This window comes from Chelon labrosus, assembly GCF_963514085.1.
Source record: "Chelon labrosus genome assembly, chromosome: 23".
NCBI classification, from domain to species: Eukaryota; Metazoa; Chordata; class Actinopteri; order Mugiliformes; family Mugilidae; genus Chelon; species Chelon labrosus.
The window spans coordinates 18,321,762-18,347,453 of record NC_140356.1 but is presented as its reverse complement, the minus strand read 5'-3'; positions in this window follow the sequence as shown (position 1 = coordinate 18,347,453).

Sequence of the window (25,692 nt, the reverse complement as noted above, 5' to 3'; positions counted from 1 at the left end):
TTTATATAAATATATATAGAAAAAAATGTGAATCTGATACACGAGAAGCATTTTTGAGATATTTTCTGACTGTGCAGCCTCGTAGCTCTCTGGTTTGGTTTCCTTCTTTCGGCCCTCTATCTGCCTCTTGCATCTGCTGAGGAGACACCATGTAGGAGTGCTGGTTATCAGGCCCTGATCAATGCAAGCAGGAAACATACTGATTAGAATATGAACAGACCACAGAGAGAGAGATAGTGAGAGAAAGGGGAAAATATGGCCAGACAAACTGACGAGAAGCAGTCCAAGCCCTGCGAGGTGCTTCGGCGCTTCGGCTTTCTCTTTGCAAACACGCGACCTCTGATTGAATTCCGCGGCTTCGACCCGAGAATTTGCTTTTTAATGTATGAACAAGCCCAGAGTGTTATTCCCTCCTGTCTTTTAGTCAGTCAGGATTTGAGTCAATAGGAAGTCGCGCGCATTTGCAAGTGGTCCATTTCTCCTAAGAGCTCGCGCTTTACGTTGAACTCGTGTGCAGGTCTGACACGTAGGTTTGGGTTTTTAAAGAAGTCCAGGAGCTCAGCTTGACTGCGCTTCCACCGCCGGTGTTAGGGTTCCAAACATTGACTTTAGGCTGGATACACAATTCATGACTGACGACTGAGCTGAGAAACTGCTAACTTCATTTTTTATTTTTTTTTTTACTGGTTGGGTTTGGGGAGCGTGCGTTGGGCCTAAAGTCGCAGCACGTCGTTGCTTGGTGCTGCTTTGATTTGACGCCTTTTCCATAAACAACTACTGATTACGTTTCCCAGTATGTTTAGTTGCTACGTAAATTCGTATTCAGCAGAAATGACACATCAGTGCCGAAACTATTAGACAATCATTCATTAATATGCAAACGCTTGCTGGTTTCATATCCTGCTGACGCTGCTTTTAATGCAGAGATTCGGGGACAGTGTCATACAATTCATCAACAGGAAGTAATGACAAATAGCAGTCCTGCAGCATACGTTGGGAAACACACATTAGAAAACTTACTTTTGCTTGATTGCCGTTGACCACAACTGCATATTGACGTGCACTCACGCACGCAGATTTAGGTAAACGGAGGATTGGCAGTTAATTCCTCTGTCCTGTCCCGTTATTTTTCTGTCTCTACGCGGCCGGTCGTAGCCAGATGGGTTCTGCTCAATGTTTCTTCCTGTTGACACCGTCGCCTTCAACGGTGCTTGCTCGTGGGTTTTGTAAAGCGTCTTGAGACAATTTGTGTTGTTACTGACGGTCTGTTCACAAGACGTTGAACCCTGAACTGCTTGGTTCGACTGACACTTGCATGCTGACTCACGGCCACCGGTTGCCGCGTTGTCCGCGTACCAGTTTAGCAAATCTCAAGTGAGTTTTTGAAAGGTTGCAAAAAAAGGAAAATTAGGCTGAGCGACTACACCAGGATGTGTGCAAACAAGAGTAGAAGAAGAAGAGGTCGGGATTGGAAAACAAACTTAATCAGCTTGGCCATCTACAAGACGTCAGGCAAGTAGTAATCGCGATTTTCATGCTTCACTCTTTCTAGCCATGTTTCATTCTGTCTTGGGACAAGGCAGCGGTGATTCTAGGGTCTATCGGGGCCCTAGGCACATATGTTCACACTAGACTGGGTCGTACTACAGAGCTCTGCTTGCTACATCAACTAATGTCACTAATCTGGTCCAATGATTGGCCGTAAGCCACATGATAATATACCCAGCCCACATTTTTAGGCGTTCCCTGACTGGTCGTCCTGAAGCCACATGACCCCGTCCACCTTGCAGGCTCCCTGTTGGCTCAGATGTTCATGTGCATGTACGTGATTGGTTGTTTCCTTTTAAAATGACATTTGACAATGACGTTTTCTTACTTCACACATTATTTAAATCGTAATCTGCAGTGTGTTTCCCCGATGAAGGCAACGAGCCCAAACGCATCAGTCTAACAAAGTTGTTCCTTACACTACAAGTGACATTTCTACAATTTCTTTTCCTCCTCCTGCTCCTCCGGTAGCAGATGAAGTCGTGCCAGAAATACATTTTTTTTCCTAAATAACGTGTGAGCTATCTTATTCAGATGTCTCTCTTCTATAGTTAAGGCTAGACCTGCATCATTTAGTTTGCTGCGTGGTATCATTATTAATCTGTCTTGCCTTTTTTTTCCCTTTCACGACAGTACAGAGTCCTGCACACGGCATGTAAAGGGATTTGAGTATGCATCGCCGTGTCAGGTGGGTGGGAGGTGGGAGGAGGCCCTTAGGGAGGTCTCCCACTGTTATTTAAAAAACTTTTGCCTCTGCTGTAGTTTTAAAGCTTGTCTGCCTTGTAAAGGGGCGCCCTATGTTGGCCGTTGACGAGCTGCGCCTCTAAGACGAGGACAAACCCTGGGGGCCGTGAGTTAAATATTTGCAGAACTCATCCGGAAAAGGTGTATCCGTCTCATCCGACCGTTAAAAAAAACACAAAAAAAAACGGACAAAAGCAATCTCAAGCGAGCGTAAAAACATGTTTTTGACAAAGTTCTTCCAGGTTTTTGCGGCTTCCAATGTTTCTGAATGCCGCACAAAAAAAAGCTTGTGTGGGGAATCTTCACTTTCTTCACACCTCTGAGGCTGGCTTGGCTTCCCGGTGGGCATGTCCCGCTGTGTACTTTGGTGTTTGTGCAAAGTGCAGATTAAAAGCGGTACAAGCTCTGCTCGGCGAGTTGTTGACTTTCCTGCGGCAGCTACTCCGGCAACTACTCCGGTAGTTAGCTGAGGATTGTGCAGCAGAGCCAGAAAAAACACGGAGGGGAATTCATTGGAATGAATGCACATGAGAGACGTTTACGTTGACGTGACGATCTCGAAATTCTCTGAATGCACCTCAGTTGTTTAAGAGCTGCTTATTTTTCGGAGTCTAAAAGTTCAAATGTACGCGCAAGCGTGTCTCAAAGACCTATCACGGCCTTCTCTTCCCTCGCCGAGAAACATGACCATTATTTTGTCCAAAATATCCATTAACAACAATCGGTGACCCCATAAATTCCCAGCCGGGCAGCCAACGAAAACACGACGCAATCAATCCAATTTCTTTCCCCCCCAAAAAATAATAAATAAACAACTGATTCAGTGTACTCCGTCATTATTCGTGCTACCGAACCAGAATCTGAAGATCGTATCTGAAAAGTCAACTTCCTGTTGTCGGGAGCGGGCACTCTGTTTTATGTTTGTATTGTTTCTTTTTGAGTTTCCGGATTTGGAGACGCAGAAGACATTAAATTTTGCCTTCTCCGGAAGGTTTTATGACGGATTTCAGACTCGGGACGGAGTCACGATGGAGTGTTTGCTTTAGGTTGCTATTTGAGGCCTGTTGTCATTGGCCAACAGAAGGCGCCAAGTGGGTAGAGGGGGGTGGAAAAGAGGGCCTATCAATTACTGACCTCCATAGTCGACCTCCTGACTCACTTGGACTCCCATTTTCTCTCTCTCTTGCTGTCTCTCTCCCCCTCAGAGCCACAGGTTAAGTCTGGGGTTTTGGAAAGATCCCAGGGTGAACATTAATTTCTTAATGCATTTTGGATCCCGTGGGGGCTGTCCTCAAGAGTAGGCCACGCGGGACCACTCTGCCAACTCTCATAATGGGATTGAGTGACTGCGATGCAAGCGCGTGTGCTGGAAACTCCCCATCCCTGCAGCTCGGATGTTGGACGCCGTGAGAACTCTTTACTTCTCCTTCTCTTCATTTGCGCTTTCCCGATACCATGGCGTCCGCGCGCGTCCATCCATCCATCCATCCATCCATCCATCCATCCATCCATCCATCCATCCATCCGTCCGTCCGTCTGTCCGTCTGTCCGTCCTTGTACGTAGGTGGGAAAACAAAGCCGGCATTAATTAGCAGGGTTGAGTTCCTCCTCTCCGAAGGTTTGTTATTGCTACGTCTGAAGCCAGGGAGGAGGTCCGACGCCTAATTGATCGGCGGGCTCTCCGGGGAGGGGGGTGGCGCGGGTGGCGCGGGTGACTCGGCCATGATAATCAATATTGACACATGTTTTCCGCCCTCACCGTAACTCATAAACATCTCGGCGCAGGCAACCGGCCGTGTGTACGCACAGCCGGCCGCAGCCAAACAACAAAACAGCCAGCATGTTCGAATTTAGACGGGGAGACGGAATGGAAAATGCTCAGACAAGCCTTTGACTGGCTGGTGCGGGTTCGAGGCGGCAGATTGTGGGCAGCGATAGCCGCGGATTAGAAGTGGAGATAGACGGAGGCTTTTTTTTTTTTTTGGAAAAACGTTATCAGAAACAAGGATTCCTGTGAATTCAAAATGAGTTCTCATCTTCACGGGGATGAGTCACTGTGTGGAAGAGTCTGCTACTGGGGCAAATTTAGGTTTGAATCATTTCCTATTAAAAGCTGGGACTGTCCAGTTGAGTCACATTACTTCTAAAACACAGTCATCGATCCAGTTATTAAATAAACTTTTGACCAGGGTTGGGGTTAACAGGATTACTTCTGGATAAATCATTGCAGCACTCTCACTTTTAAACTAATTTAAACCCGATTTGAATTTAAACGATCATAAATAAAGCATTTTAAAATGACAGTCACTGGCTATTATCCACTTGGATCCATTGATGTCAACACAACACGGCAGCAGTTTACAGAGCAGAAGGTCGGCAGAGGGAAGGGGGGTATCGGGGGAGGGGTCTCGGTGGCACAAGGGGGCGACGATGAAAAAAAAATAAAAAAAGCACTCGGGGTCACTGGGCAATTACCAACGCTCTCCATCACGATATGTGGACCCCCGCGCATACTTCCCCCCTCAATTAATGCATTAGCGGGGTCAGGGGTTATGTAAGCACCGTCCCCTCTGCCAGAGCCGCCCCGAGTGTCGTAATCCAGGAAGCGCTGCGCCTCCAACCCGATTGGCCGAATGTTTGGCTTATGTGTCAAAAGGGACGTGGAGGAAGGTGAGGAAAGTGCTGCGCTAGGTGAGTTTTATTGAAAATCTTTCTCACATACAAGTACATGCGTGCGAGACTGACTTGACTCCGAACGCGGCGTTCTTAACATTTCAACGTGAAAAAGATCCGACAGAACAAAATCACGGCGACACTTTAAAAGCCTCCTCGGTGTTTGTGCAGTATAATACACTTCTCTTTCATGATAAATCACTCAAACCTTCACCATTTCTGGGAGTTTTTTTCTTTTTCTTTCCTCTGTGAAATACTGAAGGGTATGTTACACGTCTGACCTGCAGATCCAGTCATAATCCCACAAGCTTAACAGAAAATTGTAAGTAACTGAAGTTTTTGTTTGGATAGGGGCCCGTGACAGGAGGAACTCGCGCGCATGCACCCGGTGAACGAAGAAGAAGCCGCGCCCCCTCCCCCGTGTTTATTTATTCAAATGGTGCCGTGAGTGGCGCGTCACGGCCGATTTTTTTCATCCGTCAGGTGAAGGTGTCGCCCTTTTCTTCTTCTTCTTCTTCTCTCGCTCCGTGTTGCTGTTACAGCGGGAGCGGCGTCGGCCGTTGCGCCTCGGGCCAGATTCCACGTCCATGCTGAATGTGCAAACACACACACTGCGCTACTTTCTAGGAAACGTGAGTTGACCTCCACTTTCCTCACTACTCTACCCCCACAACGAAACGAACACAAGTCAAACTGTTCGTGTAGTAAAAACAGTTTGCCTTGCACGCCGTTCTCTTTGAGCTGCTTAATAATTCATGAGCTGTCATCTTAGGGTGTGCTTACGCCAAGCACAGATCTTAAAGAGATTTAGAAAATAAAAAAAAGACAGATCCAATTTTGAACAGGACATATAAAAGAAAAAAGATGTTTTAAATGCTGTGGAGAAAATAAAAAAATACAACTTTTGATCTTCGACATCGAGAACAGTTGGTATTCACTCATTCATGGCGGATTCAAGATATATATGCGGTTGGTGGTGTTTCCTGTTATGAGGGCAAACTAAAATGACTCATTTATTACTGGATTCCCCCGCTAAATAATCAAATTAATGTACGAGACGGCCGTGAGTCAACAGGTTGGCATCGATACTAGATGGTGTCGATGATGGGGTGTAATTTGAACATCTGGCGATGGCGAAGCATTGCATTGTGGGTCCAAAAATGTTGACTTCCAAGGACGGTTGCCTTTGTTTTGGATTTTTTTTCTTTTTTTTGCCACACTCAAGAGGTGGAGTGTCAAACATATGGCCCGCGGGCCAAAAGCGGCCGGCCGGAGGATCCAATCTGGCCTGGCAGCGTGAATTAAGTAAATTCAAACATATCATAGGAGACTGCAAGTTTCCAATCAAAGTAAGTGCTATTCCTAATTTATTAGGATGAAATTGCACTTATTTTTCTCAAGAATTGTCAGTTTCTTCATAAAATTGTTAGTAAAAGGATAGTTAATTAAATGTAAAGCTTCTTTAGTTTACAGGCTCTTTGGCCTGTAAAGTAAAATGAGTTTTATCATATTATAAACACAGCTATTTTGTTTTTTTTGTGTTAAATCTGAAGGACACGGCATGGTTAAAAGGCAGCACTAACCAAAGGGGGAGTTTTTTTTTTTTTTTTTTGCATTTCTTTAATTTTTTTGCTTGTTGGAAACACTACAGGTAATTTCCCTGGTATCGCTCACCATAGCTGCCGTTATCAGCCCGATCAGTTTCAAACCTCTTTGAAGTCCCCATGAAACATCCAGCACAGTGATATTTGTTTCCGCCCCGGTGTGCTCTGATTGGTCAGCTGTCATCCAAGCAGGCAACCACTGAGCACGTCTGAGACAAGAGCTGAAGAACAGATGCCGGAGGACGGAGGTACATGCAAATAAGCGCTTTTTCGGATGCAAAATCGGGACACGCCCCCAAGTTCAGGATGACTCATAGATATTTTTGAAATGATTTCAAAGGAAACTACAAACTTTAAATTACCATTATGAGTACTTAGAAAACACAGTTAAGCCAATGTTGGGGCAAATATTAGTGTACACACCGATCAGGCATAACATTATGACCACCTTTCTAATATTGTGTAGATCTCCCTTGTGGCTCCAAAACAGCTGTTGTGACTAATCATTGAATGGATATGAGCCTTCTGAGGGTGTCCTGTGGTATCTGGCATCAGAATGTTGTTAGTGGGGGGGCTTTGAGGGGAGGGGCCTCTGTGGATCATCCCACAGATACTTGATCAGTTTGGGATCGAGTGAATTTGGAGGCCAGGTCAACACCTTGTGCTGTTCTTTGTGTTTTTTTGAGTTGTTACTAAAGCGTGTCATTGCTATGGGGTGGGGGGTGCCTGGTCTGGTCTAGGTGGGTGCTACATGTCTAAGTATCATCCATATGAATGAATGCCAGGTCCAAAAGTTTCCCAGCAGTACATTGAATTGTCACAAGATGATCAACGTTATTTACTTCTCCTGTCAGTGGTTTTAATGTTGTGGCTGATTGGTGTATGTGACATATAGTGCAAACCAGTCAAATTAGACTACCAACACCAGATTACATGATTCCCAATATGACTGATGTGTTCTTAAGAGTTAAGCTTGTTACCAAAATCTATCACTGCTCCTCTAAAACCAGGCAGCGAGATGAAGAGTTTTAAATTTAGAGATTCTTAAAGCCGCAGAGTTTTCAAGGCACCGCGAATGTATAAGCTGCCGCCCAATAAAATCCCATATCAGTGAAATCATGTCACGCAAACAGAGTCTATTTGATCAGAAAGTTAGAAAGTTATGTTAACAGGGAGCAGGGCTGCAAACCATCACCATCAGTCAATCATTCACCAACAATGCCTGTTAAAGCCTCCCCTAAGGCACTATTTAGATTTCCTTGTACGAGTGAGTGTGTATTTACAAGGGTAGTTGAGGCCATGTTATATTAAGTTTTAGGTGTGTGTGTGTGTGTGTGTGTGTGTGTGGAGGGGAAGGGGGGAAGGAGGTGGGGGTTTCACACACAGGGACAGAGTCTCTTTCTCAGTGGCGAGACTTTGAAGTTGGGGCAGTTCTCTCTTTGAGGTGGTCTATCCCCCCGTTCTCTACAGCGCTAATCATGCGTGAAGGGAACATGCTCGCTCTGTGGTCGACCGGGCATCGCCACTGATGGCTTCCCTCAGTCTCCGGGTGGGATGGAGGGGTTGGGATCAAGGAAGGGGGGGGTGTGCCAGCTCTGATTAGCATCGCCGTGGGCTAACGCACTAAAAAAGAAAGCGCAACAAATAAATATTCGAGGTCAACGCATTCAAGCGTTCCTACACAGGTAGAAGAGTTTAAGGCTAAGATTTAATTTTTTTTTTTTAACGCATTACCAGCCAATAGTGGGACTCTGCTGCAGATCACTTCTAGGGATAGTAAAATTATGCAAATCGTGAATGTGGACACGTTTGGCCCATGTGGTGCGCTTTTGGTCTGGGACTGGTTTTCATGGTTTGGGCTCAACCCCATAGCTCCAATTATGGGAAGTAAAAGGCACACCACGGCCTTGCATTGTACATTTCCTCCCTTAGTCATTTCATGCATCTTGGGTGGACTGCTTAGATATAAAAAAAAAAAAAAAAGCTAAGCGTAAAAGCATTCGACAAAAATTAAAGGCCAGTCCGGATTTTTCTGTCCCAGGATATAACAGTTGATTAGATGTGTGTAAATCAAGTCTCAAATTTGGATTCAATTCAGATTAGCTAAAACAATAACACATTTTAATATTTATTACTATTTTTGGGTTCTGAGATCCCAAAACACAGAGTGGAAACATGGTCTACTTTATATTAGCATCTGATTGCGACCAGAGATGAGATTTATGGCTCTTTGAAGGGAGCCGGATCTTGTGGATCGGTTCCTTTTAAAGAGCCGTTCAAAAGACTGGCTCATGTTGATGCCAGCCCGGGGATAACTTATTTTATCCTCGAAATAAGCACTGCGATGGGGTAAGATTTGAATCAGAATCATTCAAACGTAGAATACATATTCTCGTTGTGGGAAATCGAAGTCTATCCATATCTACAAAATAGAGTCGACAAAAAATCAATTAACACTTCTCCGCTGACCAGGAATCGATCCCACCGCTATGCTCACCACATTACCATCACCGTAATTATCAATTACCAACACCGTCTCAAAGCAAAGCAGAAGCAGCTCACAACTGTGACTCAGTTCCCATCGTACACCTTAAAGAGCTGGTCAATAGATTCGGTTCGTTTGCGAACATCACATCTCTAGAGCTGACGTTATTGGGAAGGACGTTTCTTGTCCTGGATGGAAAGCAAAAAATGTTACGACAAGTTCTGACTTTTCAAGGTGTTGAAGGACTGAACTGTCCTGCAAAGTGTTTTGACTTCAACCCCAACCAGCACCTTTGGGAGTTAATCTGAAGACTGGTTCCAAAAAACTATTGGAAGGTCTTCCTGGAACACTGGAGGCCTTGTTGTAGCAGCATATTAATGCCTCTGGTTTTGGAATGAGATGTGTCCACATACTTTGTTTCTGTGTCCACATACTTATTTCCTCACTTGCGCATAAGCTATCCAAACCAGAGCAGCTGCCCGGAGTTATTAATAATTACATTGGGTGAAAGACTGTTGGATGGGTCAGGAATGAACTGGAAGAGATTGCAAAGGCCCAAGGAAAGAATAGCAGGGGGAGAACGAGCAAGAGAGAGAGGAAATAGGGGGGTGGAGGGGAGTACTTTGAGCACGGAGAGGCACAGACAGTTGAGTCATATTTCAGGCCTGATTGGAACTGACAAAGTGTTATTGGAGGACTCAGTCCCCACAGCATTGTTTGCTTTAGAAAGTCAGGGCCAGATTTATTATGACTGAAAAACATTAGAGAGATCGGAAGTGGGGACAGCGCAGGGAGCACGGCATGTCTGTCTGCACGCCGAGAGGAGGAACGTTAGGGGGCTCGCATGGAGACGTATTAGGCCAGATCTGACATTTTACGCTGTTCGTAAAAATGTTTTAAAAGAGCGGTGTTGAAACGCTAATGCAGTCAAAGGGATGACAGAATATTACCAGTATAAAGCTGTCAGGGTGCCCGCGGCCCCGCAGTTCCCCATTAGTTCACTCATGGAGACAAATGGCTGCCATTTGCCACGTGTTAGGCCGCTGGGGTTGAGGGGATGAGGATACCGATAAGCGCATACATCTCTTGAGTAATATATTCTTTTTATCGCTTCACAAAGTCCACAAAGCCTCCATACCATCCAAATCCGAACTCAGTTAAGGAAGTGGCTGCGGGTGAACAAATTTAATTGTTGAGTTTTTACCAATTTTCACCAAATTATCTACCCATCTTTAAAAGTTAGTGATTGAGGGATTAACAGTGTCAAACAAACTGGGTCAATGACTACTTGGGTTGCAGATTGTATCCTGAGACGAGTAGTCTCTGTAGATTGGCCCATTGGCCCAATACCTATTTTGACAGCCAGAAACTTATTAAACTATATTTAAAAAAGTTAGTTTTGCAAAATAGAAGTTTTCAGCTTTACCAGCCAATGGATGAACCCTGCTGCAGATCGCTTCTAGTGGCAGGACAAAGCAATGTCTGGTCCATGTGGTCCTCCTTTGGTCCAGCACTAGTTTTCATGGTTTGGGCTCAATCCCATATCTCCAGTTGTGGAAATTAAAAGGCACATCACAGCCTTGCATTGTGCATTTCTTCTCATGCCTCTTGGGTGGACTGCTTGGCTATCAGATATCAAAAACACATGTTGACTCTTGAGACAGTGTGTTCACCTAGACTGAAAAAAAAAAAAAACCTGCTAACCTGGTTTCAGTTTTAATTTCTACCTAAAAGTTCTTTAATTTCCAACGATTTTATTTGAATCAACTCGATTCAACTAAACACAACGTCCTCATGAAACCGCTAGCGTAGCTCTGCTTGTTTCTTGTGTTTCCGCATTTCCTAAATTGCACGTACGTATTGTCCGTATGCTTATCCGACAGTGTTGCTGGTGAAATTAAAGATGCGAAGGCAGGGAATGCATCTGAGTGGATGGTAAGTTAGTGCAGGCCCCCCAGTGCAGGATGAGTCATCAACATTTTTAAGTCTTTTCCAGACGGACTTTAAAATGCCATGAATACTTCCCCAAAAAACACAATTTTTTGTCAATGACGGGTCAAATACTGGTATAAAAAGTGAAATAAACGTTGGAGGCTAGCACTTTTAGTTTAATATTCATCCAGGTCAAAGCCGTAACCATGGTAACCGGATGTATTGGGTTTTCTTGAATATATTTGCTGCTTGAGCACTGGTAGAGTTCTGTTCTATGGATTTTCTCCAATGTCACTTTTTAAAAGTTCTGTACGAAACAAATTCCAATCCATCAGATACTAATACTATCTGTACAACAGTATTACCGTACTATTATTAATAATCACTGCTGGATAAATAGCTTCTTAGTTGACGACCCCTCGACGAGCCTGTTAAATCACCCCGGTCATGTAGTTAATGTGTCGTACATACACCCGTCACGAACACGAGGCCAGTGCTGGAAAAGTACACGTCGCCTACTCAACTTTTTTTTTTTCCTGTCCAAATAAAGCTTGAAATAAAAAAAGAAAAAGAAAAAGTGTAACACAGGCAGAAAAACAATGGCAGCCAGAGCAGGGCGCTCTCATCCTGGTCACAGCTCACACATGTTTTGATAGTTAATGGACAGTATGGAGAGGCTAAGCTCACTGTATTTGAGTAACCTCCGCCTGACCCCCTTCCCCACCCCTCCCCTCCACACACACACGCACACACACACACACACTGACTGGGACAGAGCAAAAAGAAGTGAAGAAAGAGGAAGAGAGGGAGGCGGCGGAGCCATGGCGGCGCTGTGAAATGTTTCAATATGAATATAGTGATTAAATCAGAGTTAATAATTTGGAAAACAGTGGACGATAAGAAATATAATATATACACAGATCAGGCCATAACATTATGACCACCTTCCTAATATTGTGTATGGACATGGGCCTTCTGAGGGTGTCCTGTGGCGTCTGAACATGTTTGATACGAGAGCTGAGGAGCAGATGCAGGAGGACGGAGGTACATGCAAGGAAGCGCTTTATTGGATGACTCACAAACTTTTACTTACATTTATGAGTACTTAGAAAACACAGTTTAGCATATGTCAGGGCAAATGTGAGTGTATACACAGATCAGGCATAGCATTATGACCACCCTCCTAAGAATGTGTAGATGTCCCTTGTGCCTCTAGAACAGTTGTGACTCATCAGAGAATGGACATAGACCTTCTGAGGGTGTCCTGTGGTGTCTGGCAACAGAATGTTGTTAGTGGGGGGGCCTTTGAGGGGAGGGGCCTCTGTGGATCATCCCACAGATACTTGATCAGTTTGGGATCTAGTGAATTTGGAGGCCAGGTCAACACCTTGTGCTGTTCTTCATGTTTCTTGAGTTTTTCGTTGGCTGCTGCCATCAAGGAGTGTCATTGCTATGGGGTGGGGGTGCCTGGTCTGGTCTAGGTGGGTGTTACATGTCTAAGTAACATCCACACCAATGAATGTTAGGACCAAAAGTTTCCCAGCAGAACACTGAACTGTCACAAGATGGTTGATGTTATTTACTTCTCCTGTCAGTGGTCATAATGTTGTGGCTGATCGTGTATGTGGGTTTTCACAGACTATACAGTAATAGTAATTGATAATACGACTAATTATTAGTTACTTTCCTGAAATACATCATCCCAGTTTTTAATAAACATCTGATCCACCTTCAGTAAACGGATTAGCATCGAGCAGTGTCACCCATTTAGAATTAAAACCGAAGACCCCGCTGAAGGCAGATGCCCTGACGACGGGAGCAGAAGGCCTGATTCAGAGACGCCAAGCAGACAAAGATGCAGAGATCCGAGCGGGGAGCAAGAGTGGGAGGAAGAAGGAGCACCGCGAGCGGGCAGGCGGGAGGAAAAGAAAGGGAAAATAGGCTGGCGGATGTGAGCCGTGGCACGGTGCAAAGCTCTTTTGCAAGAGAGAAATCCAGCGGGTCCTGAGCAGGTGGTGAGAGTGCCAAGAACTGAGCTGCCTGACAGATGACAGCGAGAGAAAATGAGGAAGGCAGCGAGGTGAGGTGGGGAGAAAGAGACAGCAGGCTCTCTCCGGTCCTTTCAGGCTACAAATAGACCCATGCAGATGCCAGGTTGATAAGAGTTATTCCTGATGCTGCGATTATTCTTATATTTGTTAACTTGTTTATCCTCAGTGCATCAGGCATTATATTCCCGGAGGAAAGGGTTCAGTTAAAGTGCCACCAGTTCATAACATCATTTTTCAGTCACCCCAAAGGAATCAAGGTCATATCCGTGCACCCTCCTGTCCTGCATCCGTCTGCTGGACGGTAAGGGTGGGGTCTGGTTTTTGGGGGAGATGATAAGTTCACGGTCTGATCCCGCGTGAGGGTTCCCTGGCCGGGTCACGGGGTCGTGCCGGGGTCGACGTGGATGTGCTGATCTGGGAACGATTAGCCCTAATAAGATTAGTCATGATACGACACGCCAGCAGAGCCAGGTGTTAAGTGAGCAGCCATAACTGTTGGCTGTAGGGGATTTGCGGCCCGGTGCAGGACACTCCAGGACTCAAGTTAATGGAGCTGGAGTCTCTTCTTTCCAGACTGGAATGAAGGGCTTATCCCGTTCCAGAAAGACAGTACAATAGGTCAAGGAAACAAACCTGGGTCAGGTTACGAAAGTTTACGTGAAAGGATTATCTCATTTATTAACAACAATAACTGATGTATTCTTTGAGAAGTGCGACGGCCAATGAGAGGGATTTATACAGCCAACATACACCAATCAGCCACAACATTAAAACCACTGACAGGAGAAGTGAATAACATTGATCATCTTGTGACAATTCAGTGTTCTGCTGGGAAACTTCTGGACCTGGTATTCATTGGTGTGGATGTTACTTAGACATGTAGCACCCACCTAGACCAGACCAGGCACCCCCACCTAGACCAGACCAGGCACCCCCACCTAGACCAGACCAGGCACCCCCACCCCATAGCAATGACACTCCTTGATGGCAGCAGCCATCCCCAGCAGGATGAACAGAAACATGCTTTAGCAACAATTAAAAAAAACATGAAGAACAGCACAAGGTGTTGACCTGGCCTCCAAATTCACTAGATCCCAAACTGATCAAGTATCTGTGGGATGATCTACAGAGGATCTCAAGATTTCAAGGTCCCCCCCCCACTAACATCATTCTGCTGCCAGACACCACAGGACACCCTCAGAAGGCGCATGTCCATTTTCTGATGAGTCACCACAAGGGAGACTCTTTTGTCTATTCACCGTCTCATATACTTTGAGTTGGGGGAACTATATCTTACGTCTGAGTGAACTGAACCTTTACCAATTCAGTAATCTGGTCCCCGTTCTACATTTGAAACTGGAACGAGGCAAACAGGACGAAAGAAAACATGCATGAAAAAAAAACTACAAAATTCAAGATGAGAGAGAGAGAGGGGGAGACTCTGACAAGGACTGATTGTTTGACCTTTGACCTGGGCGCAGATCCAAGCTGGTCCAGACGGGGCAAACAGGCGCTGTCGGCTCTGGCCGACACCGGCTATGATATATGTTTTCCTGGAACCAGGGAGAGAGGAAGTCGGGGCTTTTAAAATATAGGAGATATAATTTATTTTTAATATATGGGAGTTTGGACTGTTTGCACGAGGGGAGACTTTTCGACTGAAATGCTCTGCAATGGACACTGCGCTCATAAGGCTGTAAGTTAAGTCAATAACAGCTGCAGACTTCTGCTTCCAATGATATTTTTCCTTTAAAACCCCGGATCCTGTGCCTTTGCTATAGACTATCAGTGCTGCAGGTGTCGTATACTGTGTGTCTCAGCCATCTCCAGCCATCAGCACATAAAGAATTGAGCTTTACGCAATGCACACAAACTCATGTTACATCAACTTTAGCCTTTAACCAGACAGAGTGACATGGGTTTGCCACCTGCAAAGGACTGTGGGAATGACCCAGAAGACACAACTTTGACTCTTAAGGTTTTCCTGCATGCATCATTCCATTAATCCTTAAAACTTTTACGCAAATTGTAAGGCTTAATCAGGTGCGCACGTTATGGAAATACTACACGGAAAGGAAACACTCCATCTTAAATGTTTAATCAAGTGCAAAAGCACAAAAAAAGCAACAAACCAACAGCAGACTGTGCTTCCTTTATTCAATCCAGTCCAATACTCGCTGCGACGGTTCCACAATGTCCCTCCTGTTGGAACACCTGGCTGTTTAAAGGGGCTCCTCAAAGACCTCGAGGTCCTCGGGCCAAACCCGGAGCTTCCTTAGCCCGAGCCCCGGGGCCACCCCGCCTTTTGTCTCCGGGACGGCAGCGCTGCTCGGATTCCTCGCTCCTATTCCCAGCTCAGTAAGTGAATACCCCAACTACATGGGGTCCAAAGAGTGGTCACGACCACAAGGTGCATGTGAACGCATACATTTGTGTGTCTGTCTGTGTTTGTTGATCTGCGTCCTTAATTGAGTAGCGAGGTGGATGTCCTCGTGCTGCAGCTGAGTGGAGCTCAATAGTGCACCTGCATGATTGTTGGAAGTGCACCGCCCCCGACCCCTCACCCCTGACTTTTGCCCTGTAACTGTAAACCTGGAAATACTGGAATACAGCAAGGATGTAGTAGGCCTCCACAATGCCGGCGTAATTTGCATTGTATCCGTATCAGGGTGTGCATGTGTTCTAGGTGTGTTTGGGTCATCTGCAGATTCCGTTTACCTTGAAGCTTCAAAGCGGCGCCCGTTGATTGAAAACGCAAAACTTCCTACGGGGTCGGACAATAGTCTCGGAGTCCCAAGTCCGGGGTTCAAACAAAGGACCCAGGAAGTGTACAAAAGCCTGTTTGGCAGCTTCAAACATGTGAAGCCAGCTGTGAAGGACATTAGGCTGTGACGGCGAAACCGCTGAAAATCACATTGTACAGTATGTTTGAGATGAGAACTCTGGCAGACAAAGTCCCCCGCCTGGCCCCAGCTGTCCCTTTAAGAGCTTGGGTTATTACTGGCTTTATTGTTATTACTGCCTGTTTTTTAAAGGGGCAGCCGAGCCGGGGGAGTAATCCGCCCGTCAGCACTCACATTAATGGCCTAATTGGTCTCTTCTCTCACAGTCAAAACGCAGGCCTCAGCCTTACGGAAATGCTAAGCCCTCAGAGCCCCTCATGCTTAAATACCCAAGAAATGCATGATGTCTCCGCAAAGTGGAGCTATCACGACCCTTCTTTCTCTCATTCACATTGTTGTCATTCCTCTTTTTTTTTTTTCTCTCCCCCTTCTCTTTTCTGCTTCTTTCCATCATGCTATGAGTCATTCATGGCACCAACTCGGAAGGAACTTCAGTGGGGTTTAACCTCCGGGCTTAAAGCGGGTAATGTGTTGTCAACCAGAAGGCTGATATTTAAACAGCATGTGTGAAGCCGCATTACAAATGAGAAGAATGGATCACTGGGGAGGATCCTTTTCTAATTTTTACTTACGAGCTGACATGCTCTGGCTCTGCAGGACTCTCAGTATTTCACCAAACCTACTTTCAGGTAGGTGTATTTGATTATTTGACCATTGGTAAAGTGATGGCATCTATGTAACAGCATTTGTTGTTTCGGCTACTCAAATATAAAGATTTGCTTCTTTTTCTATGATTTACATTATTTTAAAATGAGTGTAGTGAGTTTCTGATATGGCTCAGTTTGCATCCGAGTATGAATCTGGTAATGTGACCTTTGGGATTTCATTATGGGGCGTATTTCAGCCGCTACAGAGGAAGAAAGGATCCATTTTGTTGTTAACAAATTCAACTCCATGGCGCTCAGACTAATGACCAGTCCCTGTTCTCTTCACTCCTGTCCATCACCCCATAAAGCCCGCACAAATTATTTGACTGGCGGGGCAAATCCCAACAGAGAGAATCTGAACCAACTTTCGTTGGTGTGTTCTGGGCTAGTCCAATTAGAGGAAGGTTCAGGGTTCAACAAAAATTGCAAAAAATGGCCACTTTTCTGGCGAAGTTGGACTCAAACGCAAGACACAAAGGGGCGGCAGGAGTCGGACACAAAAAATTACTTTAATAGAAACTCACAAACTAGGGAACAAGAGGCGCTGCAGGAAAGGCAGGGTCGCTACCAAAAACAGCTGAAGACCAAAACCAAGACGAGAACTTGGGAACACAGGGAAGCATGGGGAAACCACGGACAACTTGACAGGGAACAAAGAAAGGGGAAGGCAGGGGTATACATACATGGTCCAAGGGGTTAACGGGACACCCCTCAATGAGAAATTAATGAGGGTGGAGAACACAAGGAGAAACCAACCCAACAAACTGGGTTAAAAGACCGCACCATGACAGAAATGGCTCATTGTTTTGCATTTTTAATTAAATTCATTAATTTTCTTGGAAGATTTTTGACACGTCTTCAAACCGTCAAATAAATCAAAAGTATTCACAGTAATTGGCGTGTTTGACATTTAAAAAGTGTTTGACATTTCTTTCAACTGCCTTGGCTGACAGTTGTTTAACTGGCAGTTGCGTAGTCAATTCGTTGTCTAATAGTTTCAGCAATGACATCAACCAGTGACACATTTCTGTCATTGTAACGATTTGTAGTCATCGAGTTACGTGTCATTTTCATCATTTCATACGTAAAACTGATGTAGGTTCATCCTCTTCCATCCGCTTAGCCTAGATTACAGAGCAATAACAGCATTAATTAGGTTTAGATTTAGCTAGTTTTTCTATATTGCATTGTCGTGTTTGTGGGAGTCCCCAGAGCTAATGATTAAACTCGTGTTCTCAAAGCAAAGTAGCCTCTAAATTGCCACAAAACCACGCGGTCCAGTCCTATTTCGGACTCGTTATTGTCGGATCCGGTGCCTCTCTTGTCTCGTCCCTTTCTGTTGGTATAATCACATCACACGGCAGCCTGGTGAAGTGAGCAGCAGGTTCACTGATGCCACTTCACATGATTTCCCCGGGCATTGAAGTTCAGATCTTTCACTTGGCCGTCGCTGCCGTTTCAAGCCGGGAGAGCTGCACCGCAGGCTGCTGCTGGGGACGCATGAGCGAATGAGTTTAACGCCTTGCTCGAGGGCGCGATAGCAGGAGGCTTTTCAAATCTACAATTTCGTGTCCCTGTGCCGGGAATCGCCTCCAGCTTCCTCGTCCGTCCTTGCAGGAGAGTCTCCCCCCTGGACGGGCCATGTCACAGAATGTTTGCAGGACGCTTGCAGAACATATCTCAATTTTTCTCTCCGTCCACTCTTAACCATCTAGGTTTCCAGTCTGTTAGCACTAGCTATTAGTCGATGATAACAAAAGTTTGTGGAAACGCATCCACCTCCCCGTTTTGCAGCATGCTCTGACTTTATCTCCTGTGATCTAATTGCTCAGGCGACATTTCTAGTGTGAATGCGGGCAGCTTTCCCCGCGAGTCGTGCGCAGGAGAGGTCAGCCGGAGTGTGCAGGCGGCTATCTTCAAACTTTTAAGGGGGTAAGGCGGCTGCATGAAGGGATTAGCGCGACGCGGACGGCCACAGGTGGACGCAGTTATTCTATCATTTCCTTAAACGTAATTAAATCAGCGAAGGAGCGAGAGAACGAGGCAGGGGCGATCAGCACCTATCGACGTGACCATCGGCGGGGACGGGCCGCGTGCTCGGCGGTTTAATTTTCAATTTGGCTTCTTATCCCGCTCCCCTTCAACCAGCTGAAAAACCAACACCCCCTCCCCCGCCGCCAGATCAGCCGAGATGGGAGGTTAGAGGTTCAAGGTTGGAGGTTGGTGTGGAAGGAGAGGGCGGGGGAGGGTGGAAGGAGAGGGCGGGGGAGGGGGGGCAGCGAGGGACTGGAGCGAGGGACTGGAGCTCAGTTGGCTGGTTGGGTAGGTTTGTGTGTTTTCGGGGAGGGGTTCGGGGAGAGCTCATGTGTTAGTGTAACTGAAGCTGTCATCCAGCCCCCGGGGTCACCTCCCCAAAGCATGCCGGCTGTCTCTTTTAATAGACTAAACACATATGTCTCTCTATAGCAACATATGATGAGGAGAAAGAGGAGGCGGGGGACGGGGGGCCGGGGCGCGGATTGACTTCATAATTGGCAATTTTTTCTCTAATGGTTAATGGAAGTTGACAATAACATGAGACGTTTCCATTTAGCCACATGTCACCCCGGAACTGCTCTCGCCTCGTTTTGTCGCCGAACGCATCGGAGGCGTCTATCAGTAAAATGACTGAAACCAAGAAAACCGACCCACCTAATTTTGGTTAACACTTTCTGCACTATATATAGTGAGCATGTTGAGACGACCTCCTTCTTCTCCTCCTTCTCCTTCTTGTCTCTTCATCTGTGGCAGAGAGTCGCGCTGCGTAGTGTAAAATGCAGATGTTTAATAGTCTTCAGAGTTTTCTCACTGACTCAGATGTGTTTGTTCTGCAGCTGCAACCTCGATTACTTGTTAACCATCTGACTGTGTGTGAATTCTCGGTATGTTGCACTTGAGAGGTCGTTGAGGGAACCGTGAACCGGGCTTTAAGTGGAAAGACGAGCCCCAGGAATTGTTGCTCAGATGCGAAAATGACGCCTGTTCTTGTTTTTGCACGTCCATCGGCGCCACCGTTCACGAATGACTTTTCACACGTAGAGAGAGAGAGAGAGCAGACTTCTTCATGATCAATATTGCACTTTCGTGTTGTTTTCTAGGGACAGCTAGGTGACTTGTGGACATCGCAGAAAGCTGAGGAGTCTACCGTTAAGAGCAGACTTACAAAAACATCTGTGGCGGTGGTGGTGGTGATGAATAATGTATGTCAATGTGAAAAGACTTCTCTGCCTGCCAGTCTTAGTCAGGTCTTCGTCACTGTGGCTTCAGCAAAATGTCATTCCAGGTGGGCTAAGACCAAGCAGTTCTGTCATTGCTCAGATGTGCAAGGCACTTGTGCGACTGTCTCGTTGTTAGTCACAGAGGACATTTTTACTTTCTCTCGGAAGGAAAAGCGCCTCTTTCTCAAGGTTAAAGGCCAGACCCGTGGCTCCATGCGCGGCTCCCCGTTTGTGACTCATCTGTCGAATTCGAGCTGACCGCAGCCGCTGCTCCTCGGGAACGCATCAACTTTTAACACGTTTCGATCGCGACTGAAGACTCAGATTTGATTGTAAAGGGATTCACTGTAGGGCTAACAGGCCAGCGAATTCCGTAGCCGCATGTTTGCATGCACGGGCCGATGCAGACTTTGGATGCAAACGTGGTTGCGCTCATTTAGGGTGTGCATGAGACGCAGATATTAGTTCTATTATTCTGAAGCCATGTGTCAAAACAACTTACGCTGACCACAGAAAAACACAGGGCTCTTGTGGGTGTTTCTAAGAGGTTGACGCTTCCTTTGCTTTTTTGCAGCAAACGCTGCAGCCTGCATCCACACTCTGTTGCCTTCACGGCCCGATCACAGCGCCAGAAAGAAAGGCACGGGACGTCTGGAGATATTCAAATGATTTCTCCCCAGTAGATTAACAAGCATCTTGCCATAACGATGTATTACAAAGCTGCGGATAATGGCGAATACACCGTATTCCTCTGCAGGTTTTCGGTTCGTGCAGACGAGAGTTGCACCGCACAGACGCTGAATTTTTTAAATTTTAATTTTTTTTGCTCCTCTTATGAGTCAGCTGCTCCACAACATATCTTTTACTCACTGGTTTCGGGTTATTCATCTTGCGTCGGTGGATCTAACTTGTACCACCTCTGTTGAATCTACTTTTTTTTCTTTTTTTTTTAATTAATATTTTTGTTAACTGGAAGTTGATGCGTAAATCAGCTGTTCGGAAACATGACGTGTAAGACCTTCTCGAATGTCAGTTTTAAATTCAGCATTTACAGGTTTGTAATTGGGAATAGCTCAAACATAGCTCCGGCTTGATGTTATCTGGCGCGCGACCCAATTAACTCCAACATTTAGCTCAGGTTCATGAATCAGGTAACATTTCTAAGGTTGCTTCTTGAATGAGTAATAATGCAGAGTGCTTCTGTGGTGAAGACCGAGGGAGGATGAAAAGGCGAGGTCATCGCGAGGGGGCGGGCAGCAGTACACCAGAAGGGGTCCAGAAGTGAGTCAGAAGAGCCTCCGTGCCCCTCCGTCTCAACCGCCCCCCCCCCCCCCACTCCTTACCCTTCAGAGAGCTGCTGGCTGGCTGGCTGGCTGGCTGCGCTGTTGAACTTGGCCTTGCCGTCACTCCGGGGTAACCCAACACCCGGCACAGAGGGGCCTGACAGACCCGCGGATGAGAATGAGGAGGTGGGGGGGCTGGGAGGGCAGGGGGGCCCCGCTGGGACGGAGAGTGCATTTCAAACCCATCAGTGTCAGTTAGTTCACTAAGTGGTGACATAATCACCATCGCCATGGCTGCTCCTCTGGGAGCGCCAGGCAAGGAGGGAGAGGCGGTGGGAGCTCTGGGCCTTCTCCACCTCCTCCTCCTCCTCCCTCTCGCCGTCAGTTGCTGGCGTGAGGTTGCGGGTGGTTTTACCAAACCGTTCCATGCCACCAAATTCTCATGTTGATATTATATAACCCTCAAAACAACATAGGGCAGGAGATAAATAAAAATGATTGTGGCTGACATATATTTAAATTTTAATCAGTCTATCAGTCTAGTGGTGGAAGAATTACAATAAATATGCAACAGAACCACTGAATAAGTAAAAGTACAGATAGGCTGGCAGTTAAATATACCACAAGTTAAAATGCGAAACTATTAATTCTGCAGTAATACTAGATATGACATTGTTAGATGGTTTGTAAGACTTCTGGTGTGGCTGGTGTGGTAGCAGACTTGATATAATCCTCACTAAATATGCAAATGAACATGCGTCACACGAGATGGTTACTGAAACGCTGGATGCTTTCACCTCTCTGGGGCCTTTAGCAAAGAAATGCGTCTCGTTTAACAACTCCTAGATATCTCAAATATGACAAGAGTCCCCAAAGAGGGGATGCCGTTTTTGGAAAAATCCTTTTTTTTATTAATTGAACTGGCGCTACAGCTGACTGATAGCTCGCCTTTTACTATAACTGGTGCATACTTTCCCGTAATTGCATGCTCAAATGTTCACTGCAACATTTTTTTTTATTTTTTTTTTCCTTTTACCTTTGTATTTCCTACCTTGACACATCCTGGTTTTTGTTTCCACCTATTTAGCATTGCATCATCCTGCACAGACCTGAAACCTATCTTATGGCCAATCTGCCTGCTGGATAGGAAAATTGCATAAAAAAAAAAAAAAACGCACGCTTTTCAAGACGTGGTTATAAACGTGCAGAAAGGAGGAAAGGTTCGACTTAAAAGGACACGTAGAAGTCACACTTTTACACACGGCGCCTCGACGCGATGCTGAGGTGACAGCATAAATCTGTCCTAATGAAGTCGCTCTTGAGCAGCGATATGCAGCAGTGACTTCGCCACTGTTTTGTTTCCTGTTTCAACCACATGAATAGTGAGGAAACTACCAGGGCTGTCACAGAAACAACAACTCTGATCCAAATGACTGGCATGACTTTTTCACAGAGAAGTTGAAAGTGATGCTGTTTTTTTCGTATCTCACCTACATGTTTCCATTTTAATATCTGAGAAGGAAGGAGCCTGTGTGACTCTCCGCGCCTCCCTGCTTCCTGCTGCCACTCTTAAGGTTGCAGGTCACCTCGTTGCTCTCTCTGTAGTAGCGCGGCTGAATTTTGAGAAGACAGACATGAGTCAACGTGAATTCCTGTGCAAGTTAGAGATGCAGCAAAGATGCACAAGATGTATGTGCATTTCCTTCTCAAAAGTACATTTTTTACACACAGGCTTGAGGTTTGGGGTTGTTGTTTGGCTGCAAGATAAGTTTCCGATGTAGACGTTGTCAGTGAACAAACTGGATTTGTCAGAAGAGCCTTTCCATAGAAAAGTACAGATAGTCTGTTTCAAGTCACTAAAACTAATAAACAGTAGTTCTTCAAGTGTTTTGCATAAAACACAGTTGATCCAATCCTCTGAGAAGTCACTATACTTATTAAACATAAGTTTTTCTACGAAGTGGACTAGCACGCCTCACATTTACCGTCAGAGAGTTGGGTAATAACTCCTTGCACCAAATCTCGTAAAAAAAAGCCTTCCGCTCCCGCACTTTTAAAGTTCTGCATGTCAAATTAATCTTAAAGCTAAGAAAATGGAAATGGAAAGCAAATATCACAATCCAGTTGTCTCAAGTGAGGTTGAATAATTCATACGGCCAACTAAGAAATTAATGAAGCAAGAGAACATTTTTGTTTTTAAATTAAACCAACCTCAACAGATTAGCAACAGTTCTCTTAAACGTAGTGCTACAAGTATGGGTGTGATTTTTGTAATCTGGATTAAAGTGCCTGTTCTCACAGTTCAAACACTGCAGAAATCCAGGTAGACTAGCCAGTAGCAGTGCTGCCGACTGCAACAATAGGTTTATTCAATTAGCAGACACTTTTTCCTAAAGCAACCAGAGGGTACAATCCGAGAAGGCCATTTGTCAGATGGTTACTTGAGGTTGAGTCCAAAAGTCAGTTCCCTTAGACCTCAATGTTAAAGTATCCCAACTGTTTACAGCCTTAATTTTTTTTATTTTTTATTTTTTTTTTTTGCTCTCTGTAGCTAATAACACTCACGAGAACTGTATGTGGAGAATTGTCATACGTATTTTCATAAATCTGTGAAGGAAACGATAAAGAAACTGGATTTGGTTGAATGGCACAACGTCTTCAAGAAAGCCAACAAGTAGCTTCTTCAGTTTTGTTCGTTGCTACTTGGCTGAGTGACGTCAAGAAACACTACAAGTCCAGCTGTCCTGGTTTTATCTTGTTTTATGGATATTTTTTCTCATATCTCACCTGTTTCATTATATTAATGCTTAAAGTCATAAATCTGATGCTAGCTAGCAACCACAGCTCCACTTATACAACAATTCTTGTCGCACTTTTTTTTTTTAGTTAGCTTGGGTTTATGTGAAGTCACGATACTTCCAAGATGGCGACCGCAGAAGACCCCACACTGGGCTTTAAAACCATCACACACAATCAACAGGCCACAAGCCTTCAAAAAAAGCTTTGAAACATGCAGTGTAGTAATGTTTAGTACATTTACATGTCCAGTTGCCCTTGTTTCATCTTGTTTCGGGGATATTTTTCCACATAACCAACCTCTCTGTATTATATCAATGCTTAAAGTCATGCATCTGCTGCTAGCTAGCTACCTCAGCTCCCCTCATGCTCCACATCTTATCCTATTTTTTGTAATTAGCTTGGATTTATGTGAAGTCACGATACTTCCAAGATGGCGACCGCAGAAGACCCCACATTGGGCTTCAAAACCATCATACACAATCAACAGGCCACAAGCCTTCAAAAAAAGCTTTGAAACATGCAGTGTGTAGTAATGTTTAGTATATTTACATGTCCAGTTGCCCTTGTTTCATCTTATTTCGGGGATATTTTTCCATATAACCAACCTCTTTGTATTATATTAATGCTTAAAGTCATGCATCTGCTGCTAGCTAGCTACCTTAGCTCCCCTCTTGTTCCACATCTTATCCTTTTTTTCTTTTCTTTTTTTTTTTGGTTAGCTGGGATTTATGTGGAGTTGGAGTCAGGTACTTCCAAGATGGCGACCGCCGAAGACTCCACACTGAGCTTCAAAACCCCCTATTCAGGAAACATATCGGTTTGTTCATCATCACACACAGTAGACAGGCCACAAGCCTTCAAAAAAAGCTTTGAAACATGCAGTGTGTAGCAATGTTTAGTGTATTTACATGTCCAGTTGCCCTTGTTTCATCTTGTTGCAGGGATATTTTTCCATATACATAACCCACCTCTTTAAATTATATTAATGCTTAAAGTTGGTAGTCTGGCGCTAGCTAGCCACCTTAGCTTCATTCGCACACCATTTCTTCTGGGATTTATGTGGAGTCAGGTACTTCCAAGATGGCGACGGCCGGAGACGTAACACTGAGCTTCAAAACCAGTATTCAGAAGAACTTAAGGGTGACATCGCAAAGGATTTGTCAATCATTGTATGGTTTAGACAACTCCAGATTCCACTAGGGCAAAAGACAGTTTGACCTGGCTACAGTCTTTAGAGCTAAACCTCAAAACTTTCTTAAAAAACTAAAATGATGCAGCACCTGAATGTCAACAACACTCATCTTACTTTAAACTGTATCGCATTGACACATATCTATCTATTAAAGAGCATTAAGCGCACGTGTGGTGCACTTTTATTAAGTGAAAGCGAACATGAAAGGCGGCGAGAACACCTACGATCTTTAAGTACAACAGAACTTTATCAGTGCACATCTAAGGACATCAAACAGAGAGGAGTGGCAAAGCTGACTGGTATTAAAGGGAACTGCCCAGGTAGCTTTTACTTCTGCTGTTTTCTAAGAACATATATTGATAATTGGATGCATATGTGTGCATCACTCCTCCAAGAAACACCTTTTTAATCACGCACTTACGAAACTGTGACTAACAGGTTCTCACCCGTACGTCCTCATTCATAAGACTAGGACGTGGCGTGTTTTGTTCTTTACCTTATCGTAGCTGGCATACATCAAAAACAGATATGAGAAAGTAGCTTGCTATTTTTTCTCTCTCTCGCTCTTTCTCTC